The 16,502-nt window shown below is 44.4% G+C and overlaps 1 protein-coding gene across 4 annotated transcripts in view; it reads left to right on the forward strand.

The window, feature by feature from the left end:
• Positions 1 to 6,464: 6,464 nt before the first annotated feature.
• Positions 6,465 to 16,502, forward strand: part of LOC126106404 (cytochrome P450 4C1-like) — a 160,736-nt gene continuing 150,698 nt past the window's right edge. For 2 of the 4 annotated variants that reach the window (XM_049912674.1, XM_049912676.1), the window contains exon 1: positions 6,476 to 6,518. The gene's annotated coding sequence lies outside the window, so the exon portion shown is untranslated. Of the gene's footprint in view, positions 6,519 to 16,502 lie in introns of all 4 variants that reach the window. The other 2 variants (XM_049912675.1, XM_049912677.1) reach the window with 2 other exon arrangements.

The following is a 16,502-nucleotide window of genomic DNA, read 5'->3' on the forward strand; positions in this document are numbered from 1 at the left end:
GATTAGGGCACTGCTCGGCTCTGTGAAGGATGATTTGGGCCTTAAGAAACCCGTGGCGTACAAACTTCCGTGTCAATGTGGGAAAGCTTACATTGGCCGGTCGATTCGCACAGTGCATGACAGGTGTGTGGAACATCGCCGTCATACGAGGCTACAACAGCCGGAGAAATCGGCGGTAGCAGAACGCTGCCTAAATGAGGGACACAATATATGAAATTTGAAGAAACTGTGGTGGTTGTCAACATTTCCGGTTTTTGGAACAGTGTCTATAAAGAGGCGATTGAAATTAGGTTGGCTGATAATTTAATCAACAGAGACCGTGGGTTTCCTCTTAGCTAGACGCGGAATCCTGTATTATCTCGCATCAAAATTGAACGTTCTTCGGTGCGGCCTTGATTGCGATATATCGTTGCCAGCAGTGTTTCACTAAGGGCGGCGCCACCTCCCTGTTTTGGAAGGCAGAAACCGTGATGGGCGGCGCATGCGCCGTGTACTGAACGTTGACCTATGTAGGTCGTCGATTTGCAACCTGGCGCCAGTTCTCAGCGGGACTCATCAGCAGAAGCAGCTTTTTCCTGAAGATGGCGACCAGTTGGGCCGCCGAAATATCGAGTCAAGTTGATTTTAGGATCCGGCAGCAAACCCGAAGAGACTTTCAAGAAAGAAACATCGTTTCCCAAAGCGCCTAGCATTCCCGTTGGTATATCTATTGTTCATATGATTTTGAAGCGCAGACCTGTTGGTTTTTGAACAGCTTTGAACACATTCTAAGTTGATTTCTGAACGAATCGTAAGTCTATATTTTTGAATTCGTGGACAGTGTACGAGATGCCTCCGCCAGGGGGATCCCCGTCGCATACGGAAATAAAAAACTTTCCCGCAGCAAAATTGGACAGGGCTATACGACCAGAGCCGAGTAAACCCGAACGTGTGGATGCCACTCGTTTTATGTGGTTGACTGGGTGTACGAATGATGAGCGTGGTTATAATCATTAGGGAAATCCATAGAATCAGACTACCAGAGGGGAAATAAACGACTAACAGGAATGGCAGGTAAGGAAGATTACATATTACCTTCTCGGTGTATCCAAGAAAGTGAAATTTTGACATTATTTTGGCCAGATCGCTACACTACTAAGAGTCAGTTTTACAGTCCCCGGTTAGCAGCCCCTTAAGTTCTCGGAATAGCGCGGAAAACGTCTTGCATGAATACGTATAACACCTAACTGGAGAATAAGTGCGAGATAATTAAGTAGTGTGTAAGCCTAGGGACCAATGGCCTTTGCAGTTTGGTCCCATAAAACTTACTACAAATTCTACATCTACATCTTCATCTACCTGATTACTCTGCAATTCACATTTAAGTGCTTGGCAGAGGGTTCATCGAACCACAATCACACTATCTCCCTACCATTCCACTCCCGAACAGCGCGCGGGAAAAACGAACACCTAAACCTTTCTGTTCGAGCTCTGATTTCTCTTATTTTATTTTGATGATCATTCCTACCTATGTAGGTTGGGCTCAACAAAATATTTTCGCATGCGGAAGAGAAAGTTGGTGACTGAAATTTTGTAAATAGATCTCGCCGCGACGAAAAACGTCTTGCATTAATGACTTTCCAATTTTTAAGTCTTGACAATGGCAGGAACTGTTAACAGAATTAGTGATGACAACGTTGTTTGCTAGAACGAGGAAAGAGAACAAACGAGGACATGGCACACATTGTATGGAACAATATGACGATTCGAAACTTACTTCGCTCTCATGCTTGGGAAACTAGAGCATATGAATGAAATGTAAAACTATTTCCTAACCTAAAACTTTTTGCACGTGGTACGCCTAATAGGCATCTGATATTGGTACTTCGTGAATTATATTTTGTCGTGTTATTTTTGTAAATGACGTAGATAAAAATTACCATTTATGCCATTAACAGTGTAGCTTATTTGGCATGTTTTATAATTGCTTCAATATTAGAAACGTCTGTTTTATCTAGCAGACAGTGACAAAGTAGATGTAATCAAATCGAGAAATCACACTAATCTTGGGAGCTATTCGTATCGGCGGCTTTCTCAGTATTATACATTTTGATTTTTCATCTAGTAAAACGCTTGACGAAGTTTGATGAGATAATAGATTATTTCCTAGAAAAGAAAGTACGTCATGTAAAATTGTAGCAAAATTAGAGAGAAAAAACTGCTGGGACCTGAGGATTCAAGAAATGTGTACTGTCTAGCTTGTCTCTTCTCTTTACTGCTTTTATATGGCACAAAAAAAGAAACTTGTTAGCGAATAGGCAATAAAGAGCGCAAATTTTCTGAAGAGTTCATACTCTCCCGGTCACAAATAAGCGCACCCAGTATTAATTGAAGGACTTATTTCAATAATGGTACAAATCCATCCCCTCCACTTTTCTGTCTATAATGCTCCTGAAATAAATGAGCCAAACAAACAGAAAGAAGTGTTCATCTCTAGCAAGAAGCCATATGCTTGAATATTTCTTGTACCTTCAACTGCAGATTTTTCAGCGCTCATTTGACTTTAGGACTCTGTATCTCAATATGAACAAAAATGGACTTGTACCACTATTGAAATAAGCCCTTCAGTTGTGACTACTTTTTAAGGGGACTAGGATATCAAACCGGGAGACTGGGAGCAAGCGACTCACAACAGGATATTTTAATTTCCACTGTCCTGAATATAGATTTGATGGCTTCCATTTCAAAACATACGCGTTTGAATTCCACAGATAGATAGACAGTGACGTCAGATAGAAAAGTGCTGTGTGAAGAGGCCTGGAACTCGACTTTGTCAAACTGAAGACCAAATAACATGCCTTACATTTACTCGAACATATATGTTTTATATATCAAACTCTCCACAAAGATGCGCGCTACAAAATGAACATACACTCCTGGAAATTGAAATAAGAACACCGTGAATTCATTGTCCCAGGAAGGGGAAACTTTATTGACACATTCCTGGGGTCAGATACATCACACTGACAGAACCACAGGCACATAGACACAGGCAACAGAGCATGCACAATGTCGGCACTAGTACAGTGTATATCCACCTTTAGCAGCAATGCAGGCTGCTATTCTCCCATGGAGACGATCGTAGAGATGCTGGATGTAGTCCTGTGGAACGGCTTGCCATGCCATTTCCACCTGGCGCCTCAGTTGGACCAGCGTTCGTGCTGGACGTGCAGACCGCGTGAGACGACGCTTCATCCAGTCCCAAACATGCTCAATGGGGGACAGATCCGGAGATCTTGCTGGCCAGGGTAGCTGACTTACACCTTCTAGAGCACGTTGGGTGGCACGGGATACATGCGGACGTGCATTGTCCTGTTGGAACAGCAAGTTCCCTTGCCGGTCTAGGAATGGTAGAACGATGGGTTCGATGACGGTTTGGATGTACCGTGCACTATTCAGTGTCCCCTCGACGATCACCAGTGGTGTACGGCCAGTGTAGGAGATGGCTCCCCACACCATGATGCCGGGTGTTGGCCCTGTGTGCCTCGGTCGTATGCAGTCCTGATTGTGGCGCTCACCTGCACGGCGCCTAACACGCATACGACCATCATTGGCACCAAGGCAGAAGCGACTCTCATCGCTGAAGACGACACGTCTCCATTCGTCCCTCCATTCACGCCTGTCGCGACACCACTGGAGGCGGGCTGCACGATGTTGGGGCGTGAGCGGAAGACGGCCTAACGGTGTGCGGGACCGTAGCCCAGCTTCATGGAGACGGTTGCGAATGGTCCTCGCCGATACCCCAGGAGCAACAGTGTCCCTAATTTGCTGGGAAGTGGCGGTGCGGTCCCCTACGGCACTGCGTAGGATCCTACGGTCGTGGCGTGCATCCGTGCGTCGCTGCGGCCCGGTCCCAGGTCGACGGGCACGTGCACCTTCCGCCGACCACTGGCGACAACATCGATGTACTGTGGAGACCTCACGCCCCACGTGTTGAGTAATTCGGCGGTACGTCCACCCGGCCTCCCGCATGCCCACTATACGCCCTCGCTCAAAGTTCGTCAACTGCACATACGGTTCACGTCCACGCTGTCGCGGCATGCTACCATTGTTAAAGATTGCGATGGAGCTCCGTATGCCACGGCAAACTGGCTGACACTGACGGCGGCGGTGCACAAATGCTGCGCAGCTAGCGCCATTCGACGGCCAACACCGCGGTTCCTGGTGTGTCCGCTGTGCCGTGCGTGTGATCATTGCTTGTACAGCCCTCTCGCAGTGTCCGGAGCAAGTATGGTGGGTCTGACACACCGGTGTCAATGTGTTCTTTTTTCCATTTCCAGGAGTGTATTTTTGAAAATTCCATTTATTTTTAAATTTTTGACGTCTCACGCGCTCTAGGGGGATAGGGGACGCCACTATCACGTTTTCGCCCCTGATTGGAAATATCGTAGATCTTGGTCTATAGAATATGGGCTGACAGTAAATCGAAGAAAAACGAAAGCAATGAGAAGTAGCAGAAATGAGAACAGCGAGAAACTTAACAATAGGATTCATGGTCACGAAGTAGATGAAGTTAAGGAATTCTGCTACCTAGGCAATAAAATAGCCCATGACGGATAGAGCAAGAAAGACATCAAAAGCAGAGTAGCACTGGAGAAAAAGGCATTCCTATCGACGAGAAGCCTACTAGCATTAAACATTGCCCTTAATGTGAGAAATAAATTTGTGAGAATGTATGATTGTATGGTAAAGTGCACGTCATTTATGACGGCGGCCGAGTTTAGGTTCGTTCTGCGCACCTGACGTCACAAAATACAGTCAGCCAATGAACGGAGAACGACGTTGCCAGACCTCGACTGCAGTGCAGAGCACGGACGAGTGTCTTCAGTTTTACAAACGTCCAATCATAAATAAAGTAATTGAACGAAAGCAATGTCTTGATAGCAGACTTTCTTTTATAGAAAGTTTGGAAAAAGCATTCTTTATACCAGTTCCTTCATATTCTATTAATTAATTAAACCAAACATGCAATAAGCCTCCTAATTCAGGCGATAGCAAGGAAAGGTGTTTGTATCATTATCACTAACCGCTTTTTCGCAATAAGGAACAGCGGTAATTGTTTATTTCCTATTGTACTTCGACGGAACGTGAGTAATTCATAATCATACCAACAGTGTTTTCTCGGTATTTTGCGTGATATTTTAAAGTCCTCCGGGAAATGTAATTGAATGACGAGCTGCGTTAGCGTAATGGTTAAAGTGGCGCCGGCACGGTAGCTCAGCACCCCTCTGCAATAAAAAAACTGAGTTAATCGATCAACAACGAACTTAAACGGATGTCTTACGACGTCCGCCCCTAGCAGATGCAACAAACAAAAGCAAACAAAATGAGATTAAAAAAAAAAAAGAGAAAGTGAATGGCTGCTAAGCGAAAGGTTCTGAGTTCAAACCTTGCTCGGTGCTTAATATTTTCTTTATTGAAAAAGAATATCGAAGTGTCTTAATTCATGAATTTTATTCGTTTGAATGTAATTTTTTGAAATTTCTAGGGGCAACTAAAATCGACCATACGGAAAGTATACACTATGGACGTTTACCTCTGCAAACTCTACAAAATTTCGTGCAATGGTTTACTACATCTAATGCTGCACAATAACTGCGTTCAACATCGAAACAAAATTAAGTCATTTATGGGGGGAAGGTATCAGTCAAGAAGATGTGTAAAATCAAATTTTTGGGCCAAATAGTTTTTGTGAAATCGAAAGTGTGTCAAAGCAGTCGAAACCCCCATGTGTCTGCACAGGCGAGCAGTGCAATGATGACAAAATCGCACACATCGCGGAATGTGGGGAGCACGTCTGTGTAGCAGCGAAAGGGTTAATGCGGCCGTGGTGGCTTTACTTAATAAACTGCGCGCTCCCCCCTAAACGTAAGTTTGCGAACTATACTATGGCGCTGCTTCTCTTGGCGCGTACAACTGGCAACGCAGGAATCTCCCGCGTCTGGGCGGGCATGCGCGAACCGCCAAGATAAAAGAATTGAACTATAGTGTAACAGGGACTGTAGGAAAACCGGAACAAAATAGAATCGAGGCATCTTAGACGTGGTGCTACAGAAGAAAGCTGCAAATCAGGTGGGCTGATAAGGTGGGGAATGAGGAGGTTCTCCGCAGAACTGGCAGAGAAAAGGAGAGATGGAAAGCAGTAACAGGAGGAGGGAAGAGGATGACAGGATATCTGTTCAGGCGTGGGAGAGGGAGCTGTAGACGGTAAAAACTATAGAGGAAGACACAGACTGGAATGCACCCGGCAGACAGTGGAGGACGTGGGTTGGTAGAAGAATGTGCTATCCTGGGATGAAAAGCTTCTGGAACTTTAAGTGTGATGCGGCGCGACGTTTCCACTGACAACCGGTTGGTATCACGCCGCCCCCCCCCCCCCCCCCCCCCCAAGCCCATATAACGGCGTGAGCCGGTCGCACGCCGGCAGAAGTTGCCTCGCACGCCGCAGCCGCCGACTGTCACACCGCTGCACGTGTTGCGTAAGTTTCTGTCTGGAGGGCGGGTACGTGATGGCGACGGCGACGGCGATGGCTCGGGAGCTGCTTGCCGAGCGACCGCCTCGCAACATTGTCGTACTTCTGTGCCACGCCAGTGTACAAACGCGCCATTGCCTGGCCATTCATTTTGTCGGTTTTCTGTCACACACGGAAAACAAAACTGGCCAGTTGTGAGTAGGACTCGCGCTGCGAGGGTTCTGTACGAGTTTAACTGTGCGTAAAGACAGTTCATCCACCCACAGAATTTTTGAATTTTGAATCTGAACATACATTCATACATACATACATACATTAATATTTGTAGCATAGATCGTGAATACGACATTTCTTAATGATGTGGAATGTGTCATTTTAACACAAGTTTTCTTTACACATTCTTTTCTAGTTACTACCTCATATCTAAAAATTCATCTATTGAGTAGAAGGAATTGTCATTCAGAAATTCTTTTAATTTCCTTTTAAATGTTGGTTGGCTATCTGTCAGACTTTTAATGCTATTTGCCAAATGACCAAAGATTTTTGTGGCAGCATAAGACAAAAGAAACATTTTTTGTGTAATATAATTCCAAATTAATACTTTTCGGATATCTTTCTTTACTTTTATTGTGGAACCTTGCTTCTTGTCAAATTTTATGATTCCAAGTCAACGGGAATTACCTATAGGTTTCGATGAGTGAGTTAGCGAGTGTCAAAATGTGTGAGAAATATGGCCGTCTCTTTTGATTACATTGACTTACAAGCTTTCATTCTTTTACACCGCCAGTGTTGTAATGTGTGAGCCTGCCGGTGTGGCCGTGCGGTTCTAGGCGCTTCAGTCTGGAACTCCATGAGCGCTACGGTCGCAGGTTCGAATCCTGCCTCGGGCACGGATGTGTGTGATGTCCTTAGGTTAGTTCTAGGGGACTGATGACCACATATGTCAAGTCCCATAGTGCTCAGAGCCATTTTGTAATGTGTGACATAAATATTAACTTCATACGTCTACACGTCGCTGATGAAAAGGCGTTTTAACAGGCAGACTAAGAGACATACAGTCTGATAACAAATGACAAAAATTACTTTTCGTGTGATAAAACTACAGATCAACAATTTACATTTTTCCCTTTACCTGTATCGTCAAACCTTTGTTCTTACTAAATTTTAGGATTAGAGGTTAACTGAAAGCACTTCACAGGTTTTGATGAGTGAGTTTACGAGTATCAGAATATGTGACACAAACGCCGTTCCTTTTGTTTGCATTGACTTACAGGCTCATTGTTTTGACACCATCAAGGGACCACAGACCTCAGTATGTGACATAAACTGAAACTTGGTACGTCTTCCCACTCCTGAGAAAATGGTTTTGAGCAGACAGACAGACAGACAGACAACGAAGTGATCGTGTAGGAGTTCAGTTTATGGCAACTGAGGCTCGGAGCGCTAAATATCAACTGTGTTGTGAAGTATCGAAAACATTCACTTCCATGTATTCGTGAAAAGACCTTTGAAATAATCGAATAGACGTACAAAGACATATGCATAATGTATTGTAGAAATGCACTTTCTGTAAGCAGGGTGCAGATGCTCCGCGTCTTCACAACGCGATTTTGAAAATATTTCCACAGTAGCGCCTCTTTTTATCTTCATGAATTGCTACTGTTTTCTCCTACAGCCGTTTGCGCTTTGCAGTTGAAAATTGTCAAAAGCGGTGCCAGGTGCCAGGGATTACCTTAATCGGACTCGACTGTACGAGTGTCTTAGGAGTAAGAAATATATGTATTAAAACTTAATGCATGAAGCGGCATTTTTTCACGCATGCCACTGTTTATGATGTCATATCGTTTCAATCATGTGTCGTATAATGATATATTTCTGTAGGCATACTCAACAGCGTATGTGGATACTGCTTGAGAAATATGTTGCGAAGCGAGTTACTAGCAAAGGAATAACAAGTTAGAATGCCAAGAAGCAGAATGCGCACTTTTTGGCACGTCCCATTGTTTATGATGTTATATCTACTGAACTATGAGTTGTGCCATGTTATACTTTTGTTGGAGCATTTAGCGGCGTATATGACAACTTTCTGGAAATATTTTTGCTTACAGAAACACTAGCACAGAAGCAATGCTTTTAAACATCGTGCACGATGCGGCACTTTTTCATTCAACCTCATTGTTTATGACGTCATACCTCCTGAGCTTTGTTAGGTAGGAGTATCATACCCGCACAGCGATTGTTGTCCGACACTAACGGATATGCGTGCCAAGTGAACATCGTCGCACAGTTGACGTCACCACCCCCACTCCGCCCCCACGGATTAGGTGGGCCCGGCTGTTCCGGCCACATGGCGCGGCCGCCTCCCCACCTAGGTTTGTACTCAAAAATTCTCTGTTTGTATCTATACTCCGCAAGCCACCTTACGGTGTGTGGCGGGGGGTACTTTGCGTAGCGCCGCTCCTCCTTTTGCTCTTCCACTCGCCAATGGTTCGCTGGGTGAACGACTGCCGGTAGAAGCCCCTGCCTCGTGGTCTCAGATCTGTATAATTTTATCCTAATGGTCTTTTCCCGAGATACACGTAGGAGCGAGCAATGTATTTTCTGACATATCCTCTCGGAGTTGTAACACCGAACCACACCGTGATGCAGAATGCCTCTCTTGTAGTGTCTGCCACTGCAATTGGCTGAGCACCTCCGCGACGCATTCGCGCTTGCTAAATGGAACTGTGACGAAACGTGCTGCTCTTCTTTGGTTCTTCTCTATTTGCTCAACCATATCTGGTATGAATTCAAATATCGGTGTCTTGTAAGATGCTCCCTTTGTTGATGGGTCACATTTCCTCAGGGTTCTTTCAGTGAATCTGAGTCTAGCGTCTGAGATTAATTGTATGTGGTGGTTCCACTTCAAACCGCTGAGTCTACACGCTTAAAGAGATTTTACCGAAGTAACCGCACCCAGTGATTGTTCTGCAATCGTGTAATCGTACAGTAAACTGTCTTTCTGTCTGTGCATTAACGATACTTCCCAATTCTCTCATGTTCAGTGTCAGCGCAGACGTCTGTCCTCTACATGCCATCCAGCATTTCACTACAGTTTATACAACAGCGTCGTCAGCGGAAAGCATCGTGCAACTTCCCACGTTGTCTACGGCATCATTCTCGTGCACTGTTTATACAAGTTCCCACAGTCTGCATCTGTTTCGATTTATTTGCTCGTGCCCTGTATGAATATGTAATTTATATCTTATGTCGTCGTTTATACAGCGATTTTCTGTGGCCGGCCGGGGTGACCGAGCGGTTCTAGGCGTTACAGTCTGGAACCGCTCGACTGCAACGGTCGCAGATTCGAATCCTGCTTCGGGCATGGATGTGACTGATGTCCTTAGGTTAGTTACGTTTAAATAGTTCTAAGTTCTAGGGGACTGATGACCTCAGAAGTTAAGTCCCAATGTGCTCAGAACCATTTGAACCTGAGAGGCACCCACATGCCTTGCTCATACTGTGGCATCAAGCAGTCAGGCCTGCAAGATGAGTGATCTGCCAAGCGAGTGGATTCATTTTTTATTTATCAAGTAACATGAACTCTAGTACTCACAATTAAGTTAAAAGTTATTCTCCTGCTTGGATATTACGCAACGGAAACGCACATCTGACTATTAGTAATTTACACAACTCTGACTGTTCACTACGCACTGGCAATACCACATTTTCTTTCTTATTTAACGGCTTTTATCAACACGGGCCATCGCACTGAATATGAATGGCGCACACATTATAAATTCTGGGTATCGTGGCAACACACTATTCGAAGGAAAAGGCCACCAATCTTTTTCTTTTCACTATCTTATTTATTCCGATAAATTCTATAACCTAAACACACAAATTCTATAACCTACAACAATAACACATGAGAAATTCCGCCCAGTGGGCATGGCTTTACATTGGTGATTCTCTATCTTATGGTATCGTAATTATTTAACGCTACAGTGCACTTTCTGGATAGGATGGTGGATCTTTTGCTATATCTCACACTTCGACTCTCACAACCATCATCACGAAACTTTCCTCCAGACCGAGCGGTACAAAAGGAACATGCATAACCCACTACCTCTGAAACTACCTTGCTACTCTCCCATGCAAACCATACATACTTAAATTACATGACATACACCACACTGCAACATGGAATACAACACAAAGAATGGTCACAACATTATCACTTTCAGCTTTCCCACGACACTGCCCCACTTCGTAATTTTTCTTTCCTACTATGAACTCTGGAGGATATATGCACGTCTTCCTGTGCAATGCAAGCCAAGTGGCGTTGCTGGATAGACGGCTGACTCACCTTGCTTCTCTCTCAGAGTATTATAGTTTGAATCAAGCGTCACAAGGAAACATAACACGCAAAGTAATATTAAGAACGTATTCATCACACACGCGAGTCCTCAACTGATACCATGGACGAGTACTTCTCCTTATCCTTTGTCTCATACACAGATTCAGACTCACACAGTACTCACCATGTGGAAGTACTCGTCTCTAATTTCAAGTCCTGCACACGCCATGTCTTAAATATTTCCAACTTATAGTAGACACGCTAGTAATTCAGCTTAACTTAAGCACTCGGAAGTATTTCAACTTTTTGCTACACGTGGTTTCATTGTGACCGTTGGTCACTTCTGAAGATTACTACGACTCCCTTAATATTACCTGCCTGACATTTAATTCTCCCCACAAAAGTTCCTGAAATAGAGAAATTATTATTCCAAACTACTCTTAAGTATTTCACATGCATACCATGTCTCCACTCTTTTGTCTTTACGGAGCACACCTAAGACAGGTCTTACCAACACTAGATCCAGCGGCAGAGTGCTGAAACATGGCCGTTCTTCAGGTCGTCTCGCACCTCTGCCAAAGTGGGGGAGCACCTTGCTACCGTATTGCTCAGCCACATTTCAGGCGCTCAAAGCTCCGGTAAATTTCATCTCTTTGGTTCCACCAAAGGTGGCCAAAGGATCGTCTCAAAGATGATCATATACTCACATTCACTATCTGCAGTTTGCAGACGACCAAACATTCATTCATTTCACAAATCTCACCAAACTGGATGTAGGGATTCATTTTGTGGGAGTGCACATGTGATCAATTAAATAAATAAATTGACATTCTTTCCCACACTGGTATCCGGCTTCGCTGTATTAATTGAAATTGAGTTATTTTTAGAAAAAATATGTTGTACTGACAAGAATAACGAAGAATGTTGTACCTATTTTCAATGTCGGGCGGTACTGTACCCTTATCTTTCTGCGTGGGAACCCATCATTCAGATCCATAGAGAGTAGTAGGTACTGTGTGACTTTGTAAAACATCTGTACCTCTTTCGTGGCCATTTTCGGTTTCCGTAAGTCAGTCGGTAAGAACGGAACGCTTATAGAATCACTTTGCTGTCCGTCCATCTGTCTCCCTGACTGTTAAGACCCCTTTTTCACAGGAACGGCTATACGTGTATGTCACATGTGGGCCCTTAGCGCTGTAACGAATTTCGGATTAGAAGTCAATGTAATCAAAAGATAAGGCCATTTACGTCACACATTTTGATGCTCACAAACGGACTCATACAAACAGATAGGGTACTTCCCGTTGACCTAGAATCACAAAATTTGACAAGAAGCAACGTTTTACACTACAAGTAAAGGGAAAAAATCCGAAAATGGTTGAATTGCAATATTACATATAAATATCTTTTTTCCATTAGATTTTGCTGGGTGCATACAGGCCAATGGCTTTTTCCCTTCGGCCTCGTATTAAGATACGTATTTACGCACCCCCACCGAAAAGAGCAGTGGAACTGCTCAGAGAACGACTCAGTGCTGCAGTGGTGAGCATGGACAGAGTGTTGCTACGCAAGGCATGAAACGAAATTGACTGCAGACTGGATTTGTGTCATGAGACCAGAGGGACGCTCATAGAAGAGGAATGGATCATTTACAGTAAGCCGGTACCGTTGGGCCTCCAAGGAGTGCGAGGCCGCAAGTTCAGTATTTACGAAAGTTCATTCGAGTTTGTTGTGTTGGTAATTATGAGAGAAAAGTATTAGCTGCTAATGACTCACCACGTGCATTAAGAGGGCGACGGAAAATGAATGGTTCAAATGGTTCAAATAGCTCTGAGCACTATGGAACTTCACTTCTGAGGTCATCAGTCCCATAGAACTTAGAACTACTTAAACCTAACTAACCTAAGGACATCACACACATCCATGCCCGAGGCAGGATTCGAACCTGCGACCGTCGCGGTCGCTCGGTTCCAGACCGTAGCGCCTAGAACCGCTCGGTCACTCCGGCCGGCTGAAAATGAGTGTCTGGGAGGTTCAGAGATCAACCTGACAAAATGAATATCGTCGACATTCAAAAAAGATTAAAAACAAACTATTAACTCGCACCATCAACATCTAAGGCGAAGTCCTTGGCAGTTAAGAACAGTGCACGACGTTCAGCTAGGTATCCATCTCACGGAATGCATACAGAATCACACTCGTGTAATCGGGTGATGAGAAATGATGGAATGTGACGACACCCAACCGAATGCAAAACAGACTGTCGTGGAGCTTATTGTGAAACTGGCTGTCCTTTCAGGCGTAATTGCACACAGTGTGATAATATGTTTTATAGGCATGGAGAAAAACAAACATCCAGAGTCAGGATTTGTCCAGTGGTTCCAGGTGGTGTGAACTGCAACGTCACACACGTTTCTGGGAGGGATCGCTTGTTCCAAAAAAAGTGGTTCAAATGGCTCTGAGCACTATGGGACTTAACATCTATGGTCATCAGTCCCCTAGAACTTAGAACTACTTAAACCTAACTAACCTAAGGACATCACACAACACCCAGTCATCACGAGGCAGAGAAAATCCCTGACCCCGCCGGGAATCGAACCCGGGAACCCGGGCGTGGGAAGCGATAACGCTACCGCACGACCACGAGCTGCGGACTCGCTTGTTCCAGAGAAGTAACATTTTTATACGGAGACCAGGACTCGAGCAAGTTATTTTGATCTGGTATTGGCCAAAAGCAGTGCCACATGCCATAGCTATAGTTCTCTTACGCCCATTTTCCCACTCTTGCTTGCTGTGACGTCAATATTCCCTACTGCCCTACTTCAATATCACGCACGCGAGAAACAATCGCATGGGACAGAGCACCTCGAACTTCTAGCAGCACAATAAATAACTTTGCAGCCAATTTACGACGCAGGTTAACAGTCGCCATAACTGAGTACGAATGCGTTAGAGCATTGTTGTTAGTTGGTCTTGGTACAACTCTCTCGGTTCCAGGGTTCCTTTCATATGCATTTCCTCTTGAAACCTGATTGGTAGGAGTTGAAAACAAATTACTTATTGAACGATGGTATAAGGTTGTTTATCTCATCTACAAATTTTCGGACGATTGCTGTACATCGTCAAGTTTACGCTCTTTTTGAAAGTTCTTTATCTTACGCCTTACAATATGCAACACTGTTTCAAGTTGTGCAACTATCCACTGCTTCCCTTGAAATCACTGTAATCTGCAGGGCTATTACAAATGATTGAAGCGATTTCATAAATTCACTGTAGCTCCATTCATTGACATATGGTCACGACACACTACAGATACGTAGAAAAACTCATAAAGTTTTGTTCGGCTGAAGCCGCACTTCTGGTTTCTGCCGTCAGAGCGCTCGAGAGCGCAGTGAGACAAAATGGCGACAGGAGCCGAGAAAGCGTATGTCGTGCTTGAAATGCACTCACATCAGTCAGTCATAACAGTGCAACGACACTTCAGGAGGAAGTTCAACAAAGATCCACCAACTGCTAACTCCATTCGGCGATGGTACGCGCAGTTTAAAGCTTCTGGGTGCCTCTGTAAGGGGAAATCAACGGGTCGGCCTGCAGTGAGCGAAGAAACGGTTGAACGCGTGCGGGCAAGTTTCACGCGTAGCCCGCGGAAAATTGGCTCATGCCACAACTGGAGACCGACAGCGCCGACTTCATCTTTCAACAGGATGGTGCTCCACCGCACTTCCATCATGATGTTTGGCATTTCTTAAACAGGAGATTGGAAAACCGATGGATCGGTCGTGGTGGAGATCATGATCAGCAATTCATGTCATGGCCTCCACGCTCTCCCGACTTAACCCCATGCGATTTCTTTCTGTGGGGTTATGTGAAAGGTTCAGTGTTTAAACCTCCTCTACCAAGAAACGTGCCAGAACTGCGAGCTCGCATCAACGATGCTTTCGAACTCATTGATGGGGACATGCTGCGCCGAGTGTGGGAGGAACTTGATTATCGGCTTGATGTCTGCCGAATCACTAAAGGGGCACATATCGAACATTTGTGAATGCCTACAAAAACTTTTTGAGTTTTTGTACGTGTGTGCAAAGCATTGTGAAAATATCTCAAATAATAAAGTTATTGTAAAGCTGTGAAATCGCTTCAATCATTTGTAACAACCCTGTATTTCGTGCTCGGTTTGATGTGCATAACGTAAAAGATCGCTGGCATTTACATCCTTGGATAGCGCAGACATCAGTTTTTGTAACAACTGCGCCTTGTCCTCGTTTGAATGTCAGTAGTTTTCCTTGCGCGCTGAACGATCATAACTGCTTTTTTTACTACGCTGCGAATTACATTCCGTGAAGGTAACTGAATTTAGTACCCGCTGCTTGGACGACGGTTGTCCTTCAATTCACTGCACTGGGCACTGGAGTCACGGCTCCCTGCCCGACAAGGCTGGGGCACTACATGGCTCGACAACTGTATCACTATAGCTTTCACCTGTTAAGCACGTATCGTCGTCATTGTACTCTTCATGTACATTGTCCGCACTGTCGAGCGTATACGAAACATTGCACTGACTCATCTTGCAGAAACGCCAATATTTTATCTGCCACTTCTTCCTCACTCTGCGAAATTCCTTGGGTAACTTTCTGACGAAATGTCAACTTCGACGACTGTCGTTGTAGATATAACGCAATGTTGTGTTTGTTCTTCTTTGTCAACGCCACTAGCACTATAGTACTGTTGTGTGAGTTACTCGTCAACTAAGCAGTTCGACTACGCTCTGTAGCCTAAGGCTGTGTTCACCATTGGACACCTCCAGTGCCCGCTCCCTGTTTCCATTGGCAGCCAATGTTGTGGTAGTCTGGCAACGATATATGGGGCGTCGGATGCCAGTGGCATTACGTAACGGAGTGAAGGAAACAAATTTTGAAGCAAGTTCAACAGCGACTAGAACGTACGAAAATCCATTCGATGTTCTGACAAGGGGTCCCAAGAGATCAACAGCAGCAAATTTTTTTTTAATTTAGAAGGAATGATAGGAAACAACGGAGCACGATGTGAGATAGTAGATGGTTTCGCCTTTTGACAAAGTTTACAAATAGACAAGACTCTTCGAATTCTCTTTTCCATATTGTTAAAATAACAAGTCGTTCGAAGAATATGATAACATTTTCGTGGACCAAAATGTGCGTAGCTGAAATGAATGTACCAAATGAGCTTATTGACAAAATCGTCTGGAATGCAAAGTACCCATAGCTTGTCATCAACAGTGCAGCGTTTGAAGAATATGTTGTTTCTAACCAGGTAATAATGCCGAATCTGAGTGTGTGTCTTTTCATGCCATTTACTTTTGATGTCTTTCCAAATCGGATCTTTATCTTGTTCATGAGCAATGTCCTTTAAAGATGTGGTGATGAAGTTTTCAAAGGCGACTTTCTGAATGTAAAGCATACTGAAATTTTTCTCGAGGTTGCCTTCTGTGTTACTTTTGTCAAGCCCAGCCGGTGCGCGTGACAGTGCGTCCGCAACAATGTTCTCCTTGCCGGGAATGTAGACTACTGTGAAGTGGAATTCTTGCAGAAACAATGCCCAACGTTTTAACCTATCATGATTTAATTTTGAAGACATAAGAAACTGTAATGCACGATGATCACTGTATACTTTTA

The sequence above is a fragment of the Schistocerca cancellata genome, chromosome 10 (assembly GCF_023864275.1).
Source record: "Schistocerca cancellata isolate TAMUIC-IGC-003103 chromosome 10, iqSchCanc2.1, whole genome shotgun sequence".
Taxonomy (NCBI): Eukaryota; Metazoa; Arthropoda; class Insecta; order Orthoptera; family Acrididae; genus Schistocerca; species Schistocerca cancellata.